General features: G+C 42.5%; 1 pseudogene; it reads left to right on the top strand.

Moving 5' to 3' along the window:
- The first annotated feature begins 3,561 nt into the window (after positions 1-3,561).
- Positions 3,562-6,794, top strand: LOC136477074 (ABC transporter F family member 1-like; annotated as a pseudogene).
- The last annotated feature ends 15,886 nt before the right edge of the window (positions 6,795-22,680 follow it).

Below are 22,680 nucleotides of genomic sequence, written 5' to 3'. Positions count from 1 at the left end.
TTTGTATAGTTTGATTTAAGATAATTTTAGATTCCTTAAATTCCAGGACAAAGGGTGTACATTCCAGAAGAAGGATTTGCAGCTTCTTTTAATCAATCAAACAATACATGTACCTTTTTCATCGTGAAAGCATCTATATCATTTCTAGCTTTAATTTGCTTTTCGTTTCTGTCAGATGTGTAAATTAAAGCATGATCGAGCATAATTATAGTTATTAGGCGCCGGTAGATGAGATCGTCCCGGTACGATGCTTTATTAGGAAACGATCGATCCAAAGATGTTCAGTGGTTGCTTAGCTTACCTTGCTTGTACGATGATCAATCATGCAACGAGCCTTACAAAAAAAAAAAAAAAAAAAAAAGTGATGACCATCATCGACGATATCTCAGTTACATAATTAATCATATTAACTCGATCTGTATCCTCCTTTAGTTTGTCATCCTGTCCTGTAGCAGCATGCAATATGATGTGGCATGCTCTTTCTGCAGCTGGATGGAGCTGGCAGGAAGGCTTAAAGCCATTTGCAAGACACTCGAATGTATTATCTTACTCTATTACTAATTGCAGATCCTAAAGTAGTCTCCGTGTTAATCCTCAAAAGCTGTGTTTGAAAAAAAAGTTAGAAAATCATCATAAAATCAGAAACACTAATGCCATTATTTAAGGGACTCTTATAATTGTTCAATCTATCCTCTTCCTCTAACAATTATCCACCTCTACGCCAAAGGGCCTCTAACTTAGTGATTAGAGCACCTGAGTAGTATCCAGCAGGTTTGAGTTCGACTCCCCGTGGAAGCGAATTTAAACTGACCTGAAATAATGGGGTTTCCCCTGCTGACTTCGGTAAAAAAAAAAATTACCCACCTCTACTATTATAAAGCATTAAGTAACCTCCTATATCTGCTCCTAAATTACCAACAGATTCCATTATGAAAGACAATCTCTCTAGAGTTAATAAAACCCAAAATTTGTATCCAAATTATCTACATATGCATGGTAATAGATCATCTTTTAGTTTTCATCTAAGTTACTCACATCTTCCATTGCTAATTCTGGGCTTTGTTAGCACGCTGTTACTGACTTCTCAGCCATAGGTTTTATTTGCAGTCTTTCTCTAGTTTCTCAAAAGTGATGGTCTGCAACGGCCGCAGCACTATCATGCGGTTTTCATGTACCGTGAAATGTTTATTTTACTAAAAAAGATCTATAACTGAAATAAAACATATCTATCTTGACGTCGGTACATGTTGACTCTCTGGTAAGTCAAAAGTGCGTGGCCGGCCGGCTTTACAATAGAAGAAATCAATCAAGAAATATATAGTCTCAAGGAATCAATCTATCTTCTTCAGCAGGTGAGGTCCGTCCATGAATCACGGGACAACAGTGTTTTGTTATAATGCCGATTAATATTATAGTGCCAATTAATTCAGTACTTATATATATAATGCACGCCGCCGCTTGCTTATATTGCTTATTTTGAGCTGATACATGCACGGTTCTTCCACGTCCTAGCATGCGGTTTCATGTATATGCTTCTGGTTTGTCTTGTCATTCATAGCAGTTAGCACTAACTGAAACTGCCTTTGTTTGTTAATATAAACTGATGATCTGACGACGAAGAAGGCACCTCCTGATCCCTTCCATCTGCCATGTGTATATTATTCCATATCGATCTTACGTACTCACACATGATTGTTTAGTGCAGTATGTAGTACAAATAAATAAACTAGTTAAGGCCTGATTGATGAGACGACGAGCACTAAGAGCCCACTCTCACTGGGTAGTATTTACATATATTATCACCCACTAGCAGTGTCGCACGTCACTAGTAGCATATATTAATTACAAGCATTGTGCATGATGCGTGCCCGACAATGCAACGCAATGCACAGAAGCGACTGACTCGTAAGGTCGTGTTCACTTGCTCCCTCTACCCTAAAATATAAAAAAAGTTTAATTTGTTCTAAAAGTCAAATGGTGTTAAATTGATCAAAAGTATGTAAAGAATAGTATTGGCATCTACCATATATAACAAAGAGGTAAATTACATATAGAAATATATTTCATAATATACCGAATGATGCTAATTTGTTATGACAAATATTATTGTTTTTTTTTCAATAAATAGTCAAACTTAATATAATTTGAACTAAAACTAAAAGTCCCTAGTATCTTATTGCAAAGAAGGAGGGGGTACTTTTTATTCACGGCTGGCATTGGCCCTGGGCTGCATGTGAGCCGGCTCACCCGCTTCCGATCCGTCCCCTGATTGTTCTTCTTTCCTGCGCCTACATTTTATTAGTTGTTAGTTGTACGCTTTACTTCGTTAAGCTAGCTGCCTGCTTTGTCTTTCTCGTGCGTCCATCAATCAATTAACAATATAAAGTGCACTGCACTTTTCATGTACCATCAGTAATCACTTTTGATTTATCGATTCGATAGATTCCCCTTTAATTAGTCTATCTTGAGGGCTACTTAACTAGTAACTATATTACACCCTCCATGCTTCGCTTTTATATAAGCATTCAATAATTTCGTGCACTTCCATTATATTAGCTAAGGGGCTACGTACTGACTATTAGTTCTAATAAGTTTGGGGTCGATGACGGGTGCCAACCACATAATACAAACATATTTAGCTAGCTAATAGTTAATAGCTACTCCATTCGTTCTAATTTATAGGTTGTTTTATCTTTTTAGATACACAACTTTTATTATATTTCTAGACATCCTATATTTAGGTGCATAGCAATAGCAAACTATGTACCTAGAAAAGCCGAAATGACCTATAATTTAGGACAGAGGGAGTATTAGCTAGCTAACTATATTAGTAAATAATAGACTAAACATATGCTTAATAGAGTTATATTTCTAGTCGAAGCAATGCAAGTATGGATGTGCATTGTGCTTTTGCGCCATATACTCTTAGTCCTTGTTGGGGTACTCGTATTAATCTCAATTCATATGCATTGAAGTGGATTAGCTTAAAAGTTATTTTATTTCAATTCACTCTAATACATATGAATTAAGGTAGATACAAGTTCCAAACAAACCCTTAAATGATGGAGACGTTGCGGATCTCAGAATTAATGCTACCTTTTCTGGCGTAGTTGACAAGCTAAGGCAGCATTAAGCAGTCGCAGCACAGATTCTCCTTTTTCAGGCTAGCCTGTAAAAGCACTGTACTATCGTATATATACCACACACATTGCCTCCTTTTTCTTTATTATATAAAAAATAAACGTTAAATGTGGTTGAGTGGCGTTGTGGTCTTGCATTGTGGAGTTTATGGAATATGGATAGCCCAAGACGGAAAGGCTTGCATTACATGCCTCTGCGAGAGGCAAAAGGCCCGTATCGGCCCGTCGGAGAGGAGAAGCCCAGTAGCCCAAGTAGAAAGGACACTGACAAGTGTCAGGAGGACATCACGAGTAGAGTTGAGGTTCCCCATCTTCGCCTGCCGTCTGCTTCACATTCCCACAATCCTGGTCTGGTGGAGGTGTGCCGCGCTGTCGTCCCTCTCCGACCTTCCCGATTCTTCTCCCCGCTTCTTCATCAGGCCGCTGCCGCCTCACCCTCCCCATCCTCCTCACCATGGTGTCGGACGCCAGCAAGAAGAAGGCCGCGCAGAAGAAGGCGGCCGCCGCAGCCAAGAGGGGAGCCAAGGTCCCGGCCCCTTCCTCATCTTCCTCCTCTGCCGCCGCTAAGGCCGTCGATGCCGTCGCCGCGCTCAAGCTCTCCGATCGCACCTGCACCGGCGTCCTCGCCTCCCACCCGCTCTCCAGAGATATCCACGTGAGCATCCCTGTTCTGCCCGATCCATCCATTTTGTTATGATAGGGGAGTTTTTCCCCCCCTTCTGCAGGGAGCGAATTGCAACTTCATAATTCATTTTGGCAAAAAGTAGGCTGGTGAACTATTTTCTCTGGGTTTTCAGTATTGTAAAAAATAACTCACAGCTAGCCAGGTGTCTGGGCGGTGCCTAGGCAGCCGAATTTGTAAATACTGACGTCTTCTGTGTTGTCAAACCTTCCTTTCGCCCTATCTCTCTGATGTTCCACATGAAGTTGGATCATCGGATTAATTCTTTATCCCCACTATAAAATGGCTCAGTGTGCAACGAAATACAGGTTCCAGGTTTCGCTGCCACAAATAACAGTATCCCTCAACCCATGCTTTTTTAGTAGTTCATTTCTTACTGACCACCTAGTGACACCTAATATGATCTTTTGCATGTTGCAGATAGAGTCTCTTTCATTAACGTTTCATGGCCACGACCTTATTGTAGATTCTGAGTTGGAGCTCAACTATGGGAGGTAGACAACTAGACATATAATGCCATCACTTATAGCCATTCCGTTACGGGTTACGACCAAGTGCGCTGCCCGAGCACGTCATTGACGGTTTTAATTGGTCTCAGGCGTTATGGTTTGCTCGGCCTAAATGGCTGTGGAAAATCTACTCTGCTCACAGCGATAGGCTGCAGGGAGCTCCCTATACCTGAACACATGGACATATACCATCTCACCCATGAGATCGAGGCTTCAGACATGTCTGCGCTACAAGCTGTTGTTAGTTGTGACGAAGAAAGAGTGAAGTTGGAAAAGGAGGCGGAGATTTTGGCTGCACAGGTCACCTCTTGAACTTCCTCACATTTGTTGTCTTACACCTTTCTCTAGTCTTGTATATATTCTGCTGTGCTGCTCTTGCAAATTATAACTTGATGATGCTGGAGAATGTCCTAACCTAGTAACATGTATTATGATTGCTCACATTTTTAGGATGATGGTGGTGGTGATGCTTTGGATCGTGTATATGAGCGTTTAGAAGCGATTGATGCATCAACTGCTGAAAAGCGTGCTGCTGAGATATTATTTGGCTTAGGTTTTAACAAGCAAATGCAAGCAAAGAAAACTCGAGATTTTTCTGGTGGTTGGCGAATGAGGATTGCTTTGGCTAGAGCACTGTTCATGAATCCAACAATCCTTTTGCTTGATGAGCCCACGAACCATCTAGGTAAGACTCTTAAATTCTAAAATGGATGATAACTGCTGAAGTAGAAAACCAAGATCTATGTGGATTTTTCTGGTAGCTTTTGTGAACTAGAAACCTACTAAATACTACAAATATTCATGTGCACAACGATCTGCATCTTCTATGTATTATTATACTCATGTGTATATGGATGTCACTGATAAACAACTTGGTTTCTAATGTAAGTAGCTGAGTTCATCCAAAGATAAGCCTGTTCGATATCATGTCAATTGCTGTACCCTTTTTTCTAATGTATCACACAACGTGATGCCAGTGCTGCATATCCTGTTGGTATAAATGACTTCAGCCCACCAATTTTGTTTCCTAATGGCATTCATATGTTATACCTGTAGTCTGTAGAACAATCAAAAACTTGTTATTGAAGTCCCAAGGACCTGCAAAAAGATTTCTCAAGGCCCTGTTTTAGTGAACCTGTTGCTCCGCTGGACTAATTTCTTTTATGTTAATTTGCAGATCTTGAGGCTTGTGTCTGGTTGGAAGAGACGCTAAAGAAATTTGACCGTATACTTTTGTCATATCGCACTCCCAGGACTTTCTGAATGGTGTGTGCACTAACATCATCCATATGCAGAACAAGAAGCTCAAGTTATATACTGGGAATTATGACCAGTATGTTCAGACCCGCTCCGAGCTTGAAGAGAATCAGATGAAGCAGTTCAAGTGGGAGCAGGAGCAGATTGCATCAATGAAGGAGTACATTGCACGGTTTGGCCATGGGTCAGCAAAGCTTGCACGTCAGGCTCAGAGCAAGGAGAAAACTCTTGCAAAGATGGAGCGTGGTGGGCTCACCGAGAAGGTTGTTAGGGACAAAATACTGGTCTTCCGCTTCACAAACGTTGGCAAGCTTCCACCACCAGTGCTTCAGTTTGTCGAGGTCACGTTTGGGTACACACCGGATAATCTCTTGTACAAGAAGCTTGACTTTGGTGTTGATCTGGACTCTAGGATTGCACTGGTTGGTCCAAATGGGGCAGGGAAGAGCACTCTTCTGAAGCTCATGACTGGTGAGCTGGTTCCATTGGACGGTATGGTGAGGCGGCACAATCACCTGCGCATCGCACAGTTCCATCAGCATCTGGCAGAGAAGCTGGACCTGGACATGTCAGCCCTGCAATACATGATGAAGGAATACCCTGGAAACGAAGAAGAGAGGATGAGAGCTGCAGTCGGTAAGTTTGGGCTGTCAGGGAAGGCTCAGGTGATGCCGATGAGGAACCTGTCGGACGGGCAGAGGAGCCGTGTCATCTTTGCGTGGCTGGCATATAGGCAGCCGCAGCTACTGCTGCTGGATGAGCCGACGAACCATCTTGATATCGAGACCATTGACTCCCTAGCGGAGGCGCTGAATGAGTGGGACGGCGGTCTGGTCCTGGTGAGCCATGACTTCAGGCTGATCAACCAGGTCGCTCATGAGATCTGGGTTTGTGAGAATCAGGCAGTGACTAGGTGGGAAGGCGATATCATGGATTTCAAGGAACACTTGAGGAGCAAGGCTGGTTTATCTGATTAACTAGAAGGGAAGGCCTTTTTTTCCTTCTCTTTGGAGATTGACCCCTTGTATAATGTGGTATAGGCACCCAAAGTTTTATCTGTGTATCACATTCAGCAATCACCGAGTTGTTATCGAGTATATTAGTAGTAGTAGATCATCCAAACAGTGTATCAGTATCGAGCTGAGTCACACAATAAGAAGCGAAAGATTTGTAGCAATAAAGCAATATTCTCGTTTCTTTTCCAAACGCAGTGATGTGGCATTTGCTCATAGGTTCTGTCATCTCTTGGGAAGTTAGATCTCCCTACATTTCTTTATTCTATTGTATAGCTTGAACTGTTGTTATTTACAGAGGTTCCGGATGCAGCTGTGCGTGACGGCTCCATCCTGTAGTTTTTCATCTGTTGCACGAAGACAAGGGACAGTGGAGTGAGGGTGGCCTGTTCGTTTGATCCCAGAACCAAGGGAATTTTGAGAGGGATTTGGGAGTATTAAATCCCCTACAAGTTAAGTTCTTCCTCAACCCTACCAATCCCCACTAATCCATTTGATTTTAACAACAACCGAACAGGGCCTAATGGTTGTGTAAAATGGAAAGGCATTTACTACTAATCTAACCAAACTGCTTCCCTTATTCGTTGTTACATGGAAAGGAAAGGAAAGGAAAGGAAAGGAAAGGTTGTTTCAACTTCCCTGAGGGAGCCTAGAATTCAACCTCAAACTACAAGACAGGTAATCGTGTTAAGAGTAGAAAGCGAGAGACACAGCGAGTGATGCAAATCGTCTATATTTTCATTAAACAGTGTGTGTATATATATATATATATATATATATATATATATATATATATATATATATATATATATATATATATATATATATAGAACTACTAGTCTGTAGCTAGCTATAAAATAACTTATTCTGTAGCCACTTTGAGTTACGATAATTACTATGTTAATTTACGAGATTATAGTAACTTCTTACTAAGTGGTTTACTATAACGTTATGGTAAATATCTCCATGTGTTATAGTAACCCAACTATCGTAAATATGTATTGACATTATCGTAAATTAGTATATAAAATTATCGTAAATGGAGGTGGCTACATAATAACTTATTTTATATGGTCAATATGCTTCAAATATCATCGTCCAAAACCCCCGGTGGGGAAAGTAGATGATATAGCATATACCTTTGTGTGGATATCGCCTCATGAAAAACTTTATATGAGAAATCATAAATGAAAAACTCACAGAAAGAAAAGAGTACAATGCATCTTATGTCCCAATATCATCCACCCAAAACCCCTGTGGGGGAAATGGATGATATGATAACTTTTATATGAGAAACCCCAAAGGAAAACTCATACAAAGAAAAGAGTGCAATATGATGTTTGCAAAAGTTATTAATCAGAGAGACTCCACTTGATACTAGCAAACCTCGAAGTAAATTCATACCAATGCACTCAACACATAAGAAATGTGGAGTATGGTAGATTCTGTGAAGTACACGGAGAAAACCGGCCTGCTCGGTTCTAGCTGACCAGCTACAGTTCGATTCTTTTGCACCGACTTTTCTTTGTTATGAAAATTGTGTCCTCTAACGTCAAAGTTTGATGCTTGTTGAGCCTACATCTTAGCCTTACTGTTTTCATGCCTTAGAATATATTGAATTTAGAATTCAACAAAGTACCCATTAATATCAAGGCACTTATCAAGATAAATGTTGAGTGATCTTTCAAATATGTTGTGTGAATAAACAAAAGTACATTGTTGAACATCACGTGTATACTATGTGACCATCATAGTATCTCATGAAAGTAAAATAAAAAAAGAATAAAAATTTAAACTAAACAATTAAGAAAATCTACAGAAAAATAAATAGCAAGAGAAAGGGAAAAGAAACAAAACGAAAAAGAGCAAGACCTGAAAATAAAGATAAAGTAAAGGAAATAATAATTATAGTAAAAGTAAAAGGAAATAAAATAAAGAGAAAAAATATAAAAAAATGTAAAGACGAATAAAAACCACATAAAAAATAAAATAAAAATGGGGAAATGTAAGAGCAGAAAGAAAAAGGAAAAGAAATAAAAAGAAAAGGAAAAATAAAATAAAACAATCCACCGAATCTGTAGAGAAACAAACCCGAACGCATACTCAGACCTCCCTCGGGAATGCATGAACATGTATATTGTCAGTGGGCCACGAGAGGTGGTAAGGCCCATCAAGGGAAAATTAGATGGCGCTCGGCGGCTCCTGTCCTAGCGTTCGGACGGAGCGTTTGGGAAGATTTCCAGGCGATCTTCCTCTCCTCCGGCAGTTTGACCCATTGTGTTTGTGTCATTGTGTGAAACCGTTGGATTAACCCTAGGTCAAATAATCTCGGATTTTGTACGGTTAGATGTTAAGGCCTTGTTTGGATCATTAACCGCTAATAGTTAGCTAGCTAATACTCCGTAGTTCATAGCTAATAGTAGTTATTTTAGTTTAGCTAGTAAAATAGTTGTTTGTTAGTATTCAACTACTCCGTCTCAAACAAATAATTTTTTAAGAATTCAAATTTGTCCCAAATAAATAACAGATTTCTTGCCAGTGCCCTAAATCTGTTTTAAAATTTGTAGAAATTTACTTATTATCTAGGCTGGAGAGAATAATTAGTTAAACTATTAACTAGATCTATTTGGATCGAGTTAATTATTATAGCTAACTATTAATTCAACGCACAAATAGCACCTAAATATGCGGTGTATCCTCTAAAAAAAACTCTGGTGTAGTACTGTATGCCAGCGGTCGTGCTATATATTGCTACGGGCCTGTGGTTGTGTACGGACTGCAGTGCAGCTTTGTAGCTTCGGTGTTCGGTGTTCGGTGTGGTCGCGGTACTGCGATGCTGACACTTCTGCCTAAGGATGGCAACACGATGTATCAGTCGGGTATCGTCGGAATGTTCTCTTCTCCGCTATGAAGAATTCGTTCTATCTTTATCTCGTTAACTGTCTCGGGTATAGATTCTTGTCCATCCCCGTACCCGTCGGGCATCGGTCGGGTAACAGATACCCGAATACCCGATAAACAAGGACACTTGGGGTCGCAGCTTTGCAATCGGAGATGTTTCTTCTTCACCCAGGTATAAATGTCGGAGTCTCGGAGATGCCGAGGAGAAGGAGTAAGGTTGCGAGGAGGACGAGCAAAGGTGGCAGAGAGACCGAACTGAGGAAGCGAGAGGCACGGGCGCTCGTGAGGTAGGCGTGCTTGTGCTGCTGGTGGAGATGGTGAGGAAAAATTGAACTAGGGTTCCTAGAACACACAAACTATATATATGATTGTTCAGATTTGGGCCAAAATACCTATGTTGAGCTTCTTTGGGCCTAATACTCGCATGACAGCTCAAATGGTCGGGTTCCCCAACGGGTAACAGGGACGGGTAAACATGGAATGTTCCCGTACCCGCTATACCCGTCGGGGACGGATTCTTGCCCATTTAGATGCCCACAGGTAAAGATATGATCCCGTCCCCGTCCCCTAATGGATCAAATACCCGTCGGGTATCGGGTATCGGGGCCTCGTTGCCATCTTTACTTCTGCCTGCCTGGCGAGGCCGCTCTAGGTCGGGAGTAGGGAGAGAGAGGAGCCGAGGGGCGTGGGAGCTGTCAGGGCCGTGGGAGCTGTCTTCTCCTGGCTCCATTAAAATGTGGTTCCGTGTTGGTCAAACTTTCTTAAATTTAATTAGATTTTTTTTTTAAAATATTAAGGATATTTATATTTTTAAATAAGTTTATTACTCCTCCCATTTTAAATTATAAGTTACTTTAATTTTTTATACATATAATTTGCTATGTATCTAGACATAATTATATTTAGATACATAGCAAAATAAATATATCAAAAAAAAATCAAAGCGACTTATAATTTAGAACGGAGGGAGTATAAAAACAGATTCAACGATCTATCCAATAATACTAATTATGTAGTATAAATGTTAATATTTTTTACATATTTGGCCAAAGTTAAAAAAGTTTGACTCCTCAGAAAATAAGAATGACATTTATTTTGAGATGAAAAGAATACTTCACAGCCTTTTGCTTTAGGGTTATTTGGATTCTTGCCATTACAATTTCTCAAGTTTTGAAAAACGCCATTACTATTCTTTTTATTGAAAACTTGTCATTACTATTCTGCTCCCCCCTCACCCTTGCCCTTTTCTACGTCTAGAGCATAGCTAGGCCCACCAGCAGGTGCGGTATTTTTGTATGGGCCCGTATTGTCCCTATACGAGAGGATAAGGCTGAGCAGCACGCCCCCGTTCTTCTCTGCCGCCCCCGTTCTTCTCTCGCACTCTTCCTCATTCTTCCCCTTCTCTGCCGCACGCCCACGCCACCGTCCATTCTTCTCCCTTCATCCCTCTGACCAAACCCTAACCCCAGCTCTTTCTGCGGTGAACCAGGCGTGAGCGGTGGCGGTGAATCGAGGCGTGGTTGGCGACGGCGATTGGAGGTGGTGGTGACGGAGACAAACCCTAACCTCGCGTCCACTAGAGGTGATGGAGGCACCCTGATGGCAGGGAGCTCAGGCTTAGCGCCTCCGTGCTCGTCCACTGCTCCGGCGACGATGGAGGACAGTGGCAACAGGTACCCTTTCTGCATCCTTCGTCTCCATGTGGTCAACACAGTTGGCGATTAGTTGCTATTCTGATGATTTGTGCATGTATGCACTTTGATTTGGGGATGAATTTACTGCTTCTTAGGGCTGGGATGTTTGCGCTAGAGGTTAAAGTCGAAGCTTTTGCTTCCAAAGGCTTGACTGGTAGGAAATCATACACAAAAGGCCGAGTGTTTAAGTGGGATGTGGAGTATGGGTCACTGACACTAGACTTGCTATTGAAACATCTGGCAACTGAAATAAATCTGTGCACTAACCAGACACCCACTATTTGGTTCTTTGACAAAAGATTGAATGAGGATGTCAGACTAGTTGATGAGATATAGATGGTTGATTTGTTTGAATGCATAAGGAGGAGATGACCTACCAGGTTATAGTAGGTGTATTTGATAGTTTAATTTGTGTGGAACATGAGTTTGATGCACTGGAGCCTCTCTGTGTGGTTCCTCCTGACGATGCAGCAGAATTAGGCACTCATGATGCTAACATGCCTAAATAACCCATTAGTGGTGGTACTGAGCCATCAACCTTGCCATGTGTTGCTCCTAAGAATCCAGAGGTGGCTAATGAGTTAGAGCCAGATAGAGAGGCAGCTAGAGAGCCAGATATCTTTGATAACGATGAAGAATACGTGGGACTTGATGATGAGGCCATGTATGATGAAGCGCCACTTACTGAGTTTGCACAGCCACAACCATTTGACAATGCTAACACTCATGCTACTGCTGATCCATCTGATGACTTTGTCCATGTTGAGGCAGAGGTGGATGATGCTAATCCTCTAGAGATAAATGTATTGCATGACCCTGAGAACCCGAAGATTGTGAAGGGGAGCTGTTTCCTGATATCATTGCATTAAGGAAAGCATTAAGACATTATGCTGTGAAGACTAGGTTTGAGCTTGCTCCTGGTTACAAAATTGACAAGCAAAGGTTCATAGCAAAGTGTGCTGCTGAGGGATGCCCTTGGCGCATACATGCTTCTACCATTTTTGATAAGAAAACTATACAGGTACATTTCTTTTCTGATTTGTGATGTATCATTGTCTCTGTTAACATTTATTTTTTGATTTTTGATGTATTATTTTATGTTAACATTTTCTTTTACCCTATGCTATTGTAGATCAAAAAGCTTCCTGCTGACCACAATTGTCCTACCACCAAGCTAAGAGAAGGGAAAATGGCCAGTCAGGGCTGGTGTGTAGATAGGATTGGAGATTGGGTTAAGAAGAACCCAACAAAGGTGAAGAAGAATAAAGCACCAAAGAAGAAGAAAACCCGTAAGAAGAAAAAAAACACCACTAAAAAAGAAGCAGAAAAAGGATGCTGCTGCTCCTCCAACAAGGGTTGTGAGAAACCCGATGGACCTCATCTCTGATGGACTTTGAGACTGTGATGGTTGTGATGGCCTTTGAACTTATTTTGTAGTCTCTGGTAATGTAATGCCTGTGATGGCCTTTTGTTATGGCCTGTGAATTTCACGTTGCCTGTAACGCTTGAAACTAGAACAAGCTGAATTGATGAATTTCTAGATGCCTATAATGCTTAGTTTAGATATAGGATGCATGTCATGGCCTTTGAACTGGATGTACTGTTAGTGGCCTATTTTCTAGATGTCGAATTACTAAATGCCTGTAATGCTTGAGTATTTGAACAAGCTGAAATGCTACTGTCATTAATATTGTCAGTATGTTGTTGTCATTTTTAGTATGCCTGTGAATTCACGCTGTCAATATGCTTTGCTGGGCACTACAAATTATTTGAAAAACTTTCAGATTCCATTCATCAACTTCAGGCACTGGTACATTCAACAGATAATGAAAGTTTACAACAGCTAAGACCAACAGAAGCTACATTGCATACTAAAAGCATCTAGGCCCCTAGTTGGGTTTCGGTGATTAATGACAATACAAGATTACTATGACTAACGTGTGTTTTGCAGAGACAATTAAGTTAGGTCATGGTAATGGAGATCGATTGGGCAATCAAGGTGGTCATGCCCCTACGATGGAAATCGTTTCGGTTTTCAAAGGATGGACGGCAAGGTTAAGGATGACTAGTTCTAAGTATCGATTGGAGTTGGAGAGACACTTAGAGTAGTTTAGGACTTTGTTTTTCCTTTGGCCATACTATTAAGGGGGGTATGGACGGGTAGCTTGACCTAGGTGAGTCTAGTGAGTTAGGTGTGGTGCACACTTGTTCAAACTAGCACTAGGTAGCTCCAAGATAGCCCTTAGATCTAATGGAACAAACTTCATTCACACATGATCGAGAGTTGAAAGTGAATGGAGGGTCAAATACTGATCGGACGCTGGCTCCGGTCTGACCGGATGCTGGCTTAGGGTCTAGTCAGTTCATTTGACTAAGGTGATTGCATCTGGTTTGACCGAACGCTGAGAGGTCAAGTGACTGGACGCTGAGAGGCAGCGTCCAGTCACACTGTAAACACTGGAGTTCAGGGTATACTGACCGGAGCGCCTGGTTAACATGACCAGAGCGTTCGGTCACCCCGCAGAGGCACATAACGGTTTGTTTTTCAGTCCATGTTATAAATAGAGCCTCCACTCGTGTGGGGGGCACTTTTGCTCATTCCAACAGCTGAGAAACACCTTAGAGAGTGCCAAGAAGAGCAAGGTCCTAGTGAGGTGATTGAGATTTGAGAATCCCAAAGAGAGCCCTCCTTAGTGAAGATCAAGAGTAACAAAGTGTGCATCTACCTTCTCATTAGGCTTGTCGTGGTCAAGTGAGAGTTCGTGCTTGTTACTCTTGGTAATCATCATCACCTAGATGGCTTGGTGGTGATTGGGAGCTTGGTGATCATCTGAAGAGCTTGTGGATGACCAAACTCACATTGTGAGCGGTTGTGGGTGATTCACCGCGACGGAGTGTCAAAGAATCAACCCGTAGAGAGCACTTGATCCTTGCGTGGATCAAGGGGGAGCTACACCCTTGCGCGGGTGCTCCAACGAGGACTAGTGGGGAGTGGCGACTCTCCGATACCTCGGCAAAACATCGCCGCGTTCCTCTCTCTCTCTCTCCATTTACTTTGAGCATTTACTTTGAGCAATTCAATACTTGTCTTTACATTCATAGAATTGCCATGCTAGAGTAGGATTGAAATTTAGGTCGCAAGTCTTTTGTGCGGTAGAACACTTAGAAACACTTTCTAGGCACAAGGGGTTAATTGGGCTAACCGTAGGATTTAATTATTGCAAAGAAATTTTGAATTAGCCCAATTCACCCCCCTCTTGGGCATCTTGATCCTTTCAATTGGTATCGGAGCCTCGTGCTCACGTTTTTAGGCTTAACCGCCTAGAGCAAGATGTCTCACGGGGACAGACCTCCTCCTATCTTTGAGGGAGGTGATTTTCCTTATTGGAAAATTCGCATGGAGGCATATTTGGAAGCTCTAGATGTTGGTATTCTTAGAGCCACCTCACAAGGCTTCCCAAAACCTCAGGATGCTACTCACCTACAAGGCGATGAGGTGAATTATGAGAAGTGGAATGCAAAGGCTCGAAACACCATTTTAGAGGCCTTTGTAAAGATGTGTTCAATCAGGTGAGGAACCACAAAGACACCTATGCACTATGGTCGGACGTTTGTGCGCTCCATGAGAGAACAAAGAGTGAGCGTGAGGAACACTATCATCTTGTCATGAAGAAGCTCAACTCTTTTGAAATGCTTCCTAAAGAATGTGCTAATGAGATGTATTCACGTTTGAATGTTCTTGTAGAGGAAGTTAATGGGCTTGGACTCACTCAAATGCAACCATCCGATGTTGTAAGAAAGATCTTGAGTGTCCTCCCCATTGACAAATATGGGCATATTGTGACCGTGCTACATCAAGGTGATCTTTCCACTGCTACACCGACACAAATCTTAGGAAAGATCAATGCTCATGAGATGTATATGCACATCACACCTCAAGATGGCTCATCCTCTACAAAGAAGAAAGAAAAAGACTTAGCATTCAAAGCTAGCCAAGAGAAGGGCAAAGCAAGGCTTGAGTATGAGAGCTCAAGTGATGATGAAGTTGATGATGAAAGCCTTGCTCTCATGGTGAAGAAAACTGCCAAGATGCTAAAGAAACTCAACAAGAGTGGCATCAAGTTTGATGGCAAGATGAATAAGTTCTTCACAAGCTCAAGAAGAAAGCCAATCTCCGAGATGGATTGCTACAATTGTGGTGAACTTAGTCATCTAGCTCACCAATGCACAAAGCCCAAGAAAGACAAGTTCAAGAACAAGAACAAGGGCAAGAAAGATGACTCAAGCAATGAAGATGAAGATGAGAAGAAAAAGAACAAGCCATACAAGAAGAGAGATGGCAAGAAGAAGGACTTTCACAAGAAGAAGAAGAGTGGAAAGGCTTATATTGTCGATGATTAGCTCACGGACATTGATTCATCTAGTGGATCATCCAATGATGATAGTGACAACGAGAAGGTGGCCGCTATTGCTATTGATTCTTCATCATCTTCACCGCGGCCACCGCCATCATTCTCTACACACCTATGCCTTATGGCCAAAGGTGAACGAAAGGTATCACATGACGATGATAGTAGTGGTGATGATCATGCTCATAATGATGATAGTGATAGTGATAGCGATGATGATGAATATGAGTCACCTACTTATTATGATCTTGCTAAATTGCTAAAGAAGTACACTAAGATCATTATAAAGACTAGAGCTAAAAATGAAAAGCTTGAGATTAAGAATGATTCTCTTTTAGCTAAATGCGACATAGCCGAAAAGGCTAGTGTTGAGCTTAGAGAAGCAAATGATGCTATGTCATCCAAACTCAAGGAGCTCAAATCTTCTAAGAAAGAGCTTAAAGATAAACATGATAAACTTGAGTGGGTGCACAAAGAGCTCATCACTAGCCATAACAAGCTAAAAGATGAATATACTACTCTCAAGATTAATCATGACAATCTTGTTATTGCTCAAGAATTTTTACCCAATGAGCCACATGATGCTACTAACGATGTTGTTAATATTGATATAGCTACATCATGTGATGATTTAATTGATGAGATCATTGAGCAAGGATCTAGTGGCTGTCGATACGGGACCCACAGGATACCCCGCAAGGGAGAGAGAAGATCTAGTTCAACTAGGATTCTTCCCATGTAAATCTTAGTAGTAGAACTATCAAGTAATCCTACTAGGAAATCTCATTGTAAACCGATTAGGACTCTGGCCTCCTGACTATATAAAGGAGGGCAATGCTCCTGTCAAAAGAGAGAATAGAGCAGATCATAATCAATCCAACGCAAAGGCTAAGGCTGACTGGACATAAGGTTATTACTCGATCTACGATCGAGGGCCTGAACCAGGATAAATCGGCTGTCTCTTGCATAAACCATCGAGTTCGGCATACGCCGAAGCCCGAACATACTGCCCCGGGTACCCCCGTGGCAGGCTATCGGTGGTAAAACATCAACAGCTGGCGCGCTAGGTAGGGGCTTTTGGCGACTTTGCCTCCGAGAGCTCGATGGACCTCGACAACATAATTTTCCCGATGGGATCAACTTTCATCTTCGGCTCATGGATCTACGAGGCAGACAACAACGGCAAGCTTCGAAGCCATCTCCTCGAAGATCCAGATCATCTAAAAGAAGTTCCTATTTCAACAACTACAACAGATCAGCTCACCAGAAGATTCGCGCAGCTCATAGTATCCGAGTCAAATCGGATTTCACGACCACTCGTATCCGATTCGAATTCAAGCTCCAAGGCGAAGTTTTATCCGAGTGCTTTCAAGAAACCGAGTTCTTTTTTGGCAAGATTCCAGAGCACAACCCAAAACAACTCGGATTACCCCCAGAATTCTCTCAAGAAGTCGAGTTCTTTTCCATTTGGGCTCGACAACATGGCAAAATCCTATCAGGGACAGGTTGAAAGATTTTTCAACCCAAGATTCGGGATACCACTGACAGGAGCTCAGGAGGGTCTCGTACTAACGATAACATCGCAGGACTGTATCATCCACTGGCTGGATTCCATTCCTGAGGGTAGCAGAACCCAACTAGTCGGCACAACAACAACAGCTATTTTACCTTACCAAGAAGGAGACTCGATCTACGACATCGAGGCATCCACTAAAGTTATCAGCGACTCCGACAGCATGAAAACTAATGCCAATAACAGAATGACTCATGCATGAGAAGTGCTCATGGTTCGATGACCGCGGTCACCATTAAATCTCCCGGAAGCACCTGATGTCAGATCATCAGATGAATCAGAATCCAACATATCACCCTTTGCCCAGGGCTACGACAGAGAAACAGATAGTCAGAAACAAGCTAGAGAAAGAAAAAACAAGTTGAAGCAAGGGCGCCAACACCGTGCTAGGCAGCGCAGGGAAGCTTGGATCAGATACGAGTCAGAATTGGCTGAGTACGACAAAAGAAAATCGCAATGAGAAGTCGAAGGAAGATGCACGGCGAATACGCCTTACGATAAGATTCGAGAAGCATTAGAAGAACTCGGAGCAACTTCGCATCCTGGTGAGAAGTATGAACAGCTCCAGGACTTGCTCCGATCGACAATCCTGAGAACGCATGAAGAGAAAGCTCGATCAAGACTACCCGCCAGATCAACAACCCACCGGCAAGAAGATCAAAATCAAAGGAAATCCGCTTTCGAAAGACTTGGGCCGGGTGGAAGCCATGACAGAGGAAGTAGGAAGGAACATAATCAAGGCCACCGATTTGAACAACTAAGGAAGACTAGGAGCAGGGTACCTACCCAGACAACCTCGCAAGATTGTTCCCATCAGAACAACAGTTGGCCAGAGGAAGGCGCCGAATCTGAATTCAAAGAAACCAAGGCACACGACAGGTTCCCCTGCTTCGCGAACAGGCTCGCATTGGTGCGATTACCTCACAAATTCAAACCGTCTAATCACTCCAAGTATGATGGCAAAACTGAACCAAAGCAATGGCTCAGAATATATTCACAATCAATTGAACTAGCTGGAGGAGACGACGATATCAAAACCCTTTTCTTCCCCATGGCACTGGAGGCCATGCCCCTCCAATGGTTCGATAAACTAAATCCAGGATCTATCAGAAATTGGGAGGATTTGCAAAGAGTTTTTTGTGAGAATTTTGCAGGAATCATTACACACCCAATCACTCATGCAGAACTAAAAGGACTCAAGCAAAAGGGTGGTGAAAGTCTTAGAAACTACTATCGACGATTCGGTGAACTACGAGCTCAAGTGCATGACATAACCGAACGAGAAGTAATTGAAGCTTTCTCTCACGGAATCATGGCTAGATGGCAATTTCAAGACTTCTGCAAAGAAAATCCGAGAAATAATGAAGAATTCAGACGTACAGTAGAATAGATGATTACTGCAGAAGAAAAAACACGAGAGAGGTTCCCGGACAGAAGCAACCAAGACAACCCGGACAAGCAAAATCACCGAAATAGCAGACATCAAGAAAGAAAACGTAGACCAGACAATACTGTGGCAATGGCCGACAAATCAAAGAAGTTTCCCAAACCCAGAAGATATGATGACATTGAAAACATACGTTGCCCATTGCACCCTAGTGGGAGGCACACCATTGGAAATTGCTACACTTTCAATGATCGATACACAAGAAAAGATAGTAAGGAAAACACCAAAGAGGACAATCAGAAAAGAGAAGAAGACAACCACGAGGACAAAGGATTCCAAAAACCTAGGGGAACGGTAGCAGTGATTTTCTCAGGAGCTCCGGATTGCAAAAGCAAACATCATGAAAAACTAGCCCTGCGGACCATTATGACAGCAGAACCGGCTACACCAAGATACCTCAATTGGTCACAGTATCCTATCCAATTTACCAGAGAAGACCAATGGACTAGCATGGGAAACGCAGGCCATTATCCACTGGTTCTAGATCCGACTATTACTGAAACTCTAAGGAAAATGGGACTACAACTCGCCGGGATGATTACGTCAACAAGCACACCTTTTTACGGAATAGTACCCGGCAAAGCAGCCATGCCACTCGGACAAATTACTTTACCTGTTACCTTTGGAACTCCTTCAAACTACCAAACAGAGTTTATCAAATTTGAAGTCGCCGACTTTGATTCATCATATCATGCAATCCTCGGACGTCCAGCACTGGCCAAATTCATGGCAATACCACATTATCCGTACTTACTGCTTAAGATGCCAGGACCCAACGGTATCCTTTCTCTTCAAAGCGATTTAAAGCGCGCTTTTGACTGCGACGTTCAGGCGATCCAAATTGTAGCTAAAGCGCAAGCCGACAATGGAAGAAAAGAAATAGCCGCAATCGCTGCAGAAACAAGCCAAGAAGAATTAGAAATACCGGCTAAAAAGCCCAGCATCATCGCACCACCAAAAGAAGCCGACGTCAAGCAAATCGACTTAGGCACAGGCGATACCTCCAAGACAGCAACTATCAGTGCTCACCTCTCGGCAAAATAGGAACTCGCGCTCACCAACTTTCTTCGGGACAACAAAGATATCTTTGCTTGGAAGCCAGCCGACATGCCAGGAGTCCCAAGGGAGTTGGCTGAGCACAGAATTGATGTTAACAAAAGCTCCAAGCCTGTAAAACAACGGCTATGACAATTCTCACCCGATAAGAAGGCAACAATTAAAAAGGAAATAACAAAACTGATGGCAGCCGGATTCATCAAGGAGATCCTTCATCCAGATTGGCTAGCAAACCCGGTCCTTGTATAGAAGAAAAACACAGACGAGTGGCGTATGTGCGTCGATTACACAGATCTCAACAAACATTGCCCAAAAGATCCGTTCAGGCTACCACGCATTGACCAGATAGTTGACTCGACAGCAGGATCTGCGCTATTATCTTTTCTCGATTGCTATTCAGGATATCACCAGATCGCACTAAAAGAAGAAGATCAGAGCAAGACATCTTTCATCACCCCGTTTGGTGCCTACTGCTACAAGACCATGTCGTTTGGACTAAAGAACGCTGGCACCACGTACCAAAGAGCTATCCAGACTTGCCTTGGGAATCAAATCGGTGAAAATGTGGAGGCATACGTGGACGATGTGGTGGTGAAAACAAAGAACCCAGACACTCTAATTGAAGATTTAAAGCAAACCTTCGAAAACTTGAAGAAATGGAGATGGAAATTGAACCCAAATAAATGTGTATTTGGAGTTCCCTCAGGACAACTACTCGGATTTTTGGTCAGTCAGCGCGGGATCGAAGCCAGCACCAAGCAAATTTGAGCTATAACAGAAATGGGCCCACCTAGAAGCGTCAAAGATGTGCAGAAACTAACAGGATGCATGGCGGCCCTCAACCATTTCATATCAAGACTCGGCGAAAAGGGGTTACCTTTCTTTAAACTACTAAAGAAGACAGACAAGTTCGAGTGGACAATAGAGGCCGACGAAGCTTTCAAAAAACTTAAAGAATACCTCACTTCATCGCCTATCCTGACACCTCCAAAGAAAGATGAAGATATGATGCTATATATTGCGGCAACTCCTACCGTAATCAGCACAGCAATAGTCATAGAAAGAGAAGAACAAGGGCGCGTGTATAAAGTGCAACGTCCCATATACTACATCAGCGAAGTACTGTCAGAATCCAAAATCCGGTACCCGCATGTACAAAAACTACTCTACGCTCTACTCATTACCTCACGGAAGCTTCGCCACTATTTCGAAAGCCACAAGATTACCGTGGTGACAGATTTTCCACTCGGAGACATCCTACACAATAAAGATGCCACGGGGCGCATATCCAAGTGGGCAGTTGAAATTGGAGCTCTTGACATCAATTTCACCCCACGGAAAGCAATCAAATCTCAAGCCCTCACCGATTTCGTGGCCGAATGGACAGAGATTCAACAGCCTTTATCAGATACAATCCTCGACCACTGGAAGATGTACTTTGACGGATCACTCAAACTAGGCGGGGCCGGTGTAGGCGTTCTCCTCATTTCTCCAGAAGGAAAACAACTCAAGTACGTCCTTCAGATATTATGGCAAGCTATAAATAACAAAGCAGAATATGAAGCCCTCATCCACAGGCTACGAGTGGCGATTACCCTCGGAATAAAAAGATTACTCGTATACGGCGATTCAGCAGTGGTCATCAACCAAGTCAACAAAGATTGGGATTGCACCAAAGAAAACATGGGTGCTTATTGTGCTAAAATACGGAAACTTGAAAAACATTTCCAAGGATTAGAAATTTTACATGTCCTACGCGATCCCAACATTGCAGCAGATGTCCTTGCCAAGCTCGGATCAGACAGAGCAAAAGTTCCACCTGGCGTATTCATAGAAGAGCTATCAGTTCCCTCTATCAAACAACCCGGTGAAACAACACATGAAATTCAGGCTAAAGGCGTTCAGATCTTGATGATCAACACTTCATGGACCCAAGTTTTCATTGACTATATCAAAGAAAATAAACTGCCAGCAGATAAAGCAGAGGCCACACAAGTTGTTCGCAGAAGCAAAAACTACGTTCTAGTAGGGGATAAACTCTACAGAAGAGCAGCATCATCAGGAGTACTACTAAAATGTGTCTCATTTGAAGAAGGCAAAGAAATCCTAGATGAAATACACTCAGGTTGCTGTGGAAATCATGCCGCTTCAAGGACACTGGTTGGCAAAGCATTTCACACCAGATTCTACTGGCCAACCGCTTTGAAAGACGCAGAAGAGCTTGTCAAAAAATGCAAAGGTTGCCAAATGTTTGCAAGACAAGCCCACGTACCAGCTCATAATCTTATCTGCATCCCACCCGCTTGGCCTTTTTCCTGCTGGGGGCTAGATCAAGTAGGACCCCTGAAAAAAGCAAAAGGCGGCTTCGAGTACATCTTCGTAGCAATCGACAAATTCACCAAGTGGATTGAATACAAACCACTCGCGAAGTACAGCGCAACCAAAGCAGTCGAGTTCATCCAAGACATTATGCACCGCTTCGGCATGCCCAATCGAATCATCACAGATCTAGGCTCCCCTTTCACAGCTATAGAATTCAAGGGCTAGGCACAAGACTGTGGTTTCAGTATAGACTATGCGTCTGTTGCACATCCAGAGGCCAACGGACAAGTAGAAAGGGCTAATGGACTCATACTAGCCGGATTAAAGCCAAGATTATACGAAGAACTAGTGGACTATGGGTCCAAATGGATTGAAGAATTACCGAAAGTAGTATGGGGACTACGAACTCAAATAAGCAGAGCAACAGGCTACTCACCTTTCTTCCTAGTTTACGGGTCAGAGGCCGTACTGCCCGCCGACTTGATCTGGACATCCCCAAAGATAGAGCAATACGATGAAGGAGAAGCGAAACACACAAGAAGATTAGAACTCGACAGCTCAGAAGAAATCAGAGTAAACGCTACCCTCCAATCAGCCAGATACCTACAAGGTTTAAGACGGCATTACAACAAGAATACCCAACCTCGATCACTACAAGTCGGAGACTTAGTACTAAG

This window comes from Miscanthus floridulus, chromosome 8 (assembly GCF_019320115.1).
Source record: "Miscanthus floridulus cultivar M001 chromosome 8, ASM1932011v1, whole genome shotgun sequence".
Lineage (NCBI taxonomy): Eukaryota > Viridiplantae > Streptophyta > Magnoliopsida > Poales > Poaceae > Miscanthus > Miscanthus floridulus.
The sequence above is the reverse complement of the archived record's forward strand: the minus strand, read 5'-3'. Positions and strand labels throughout refer to the sequence as shown.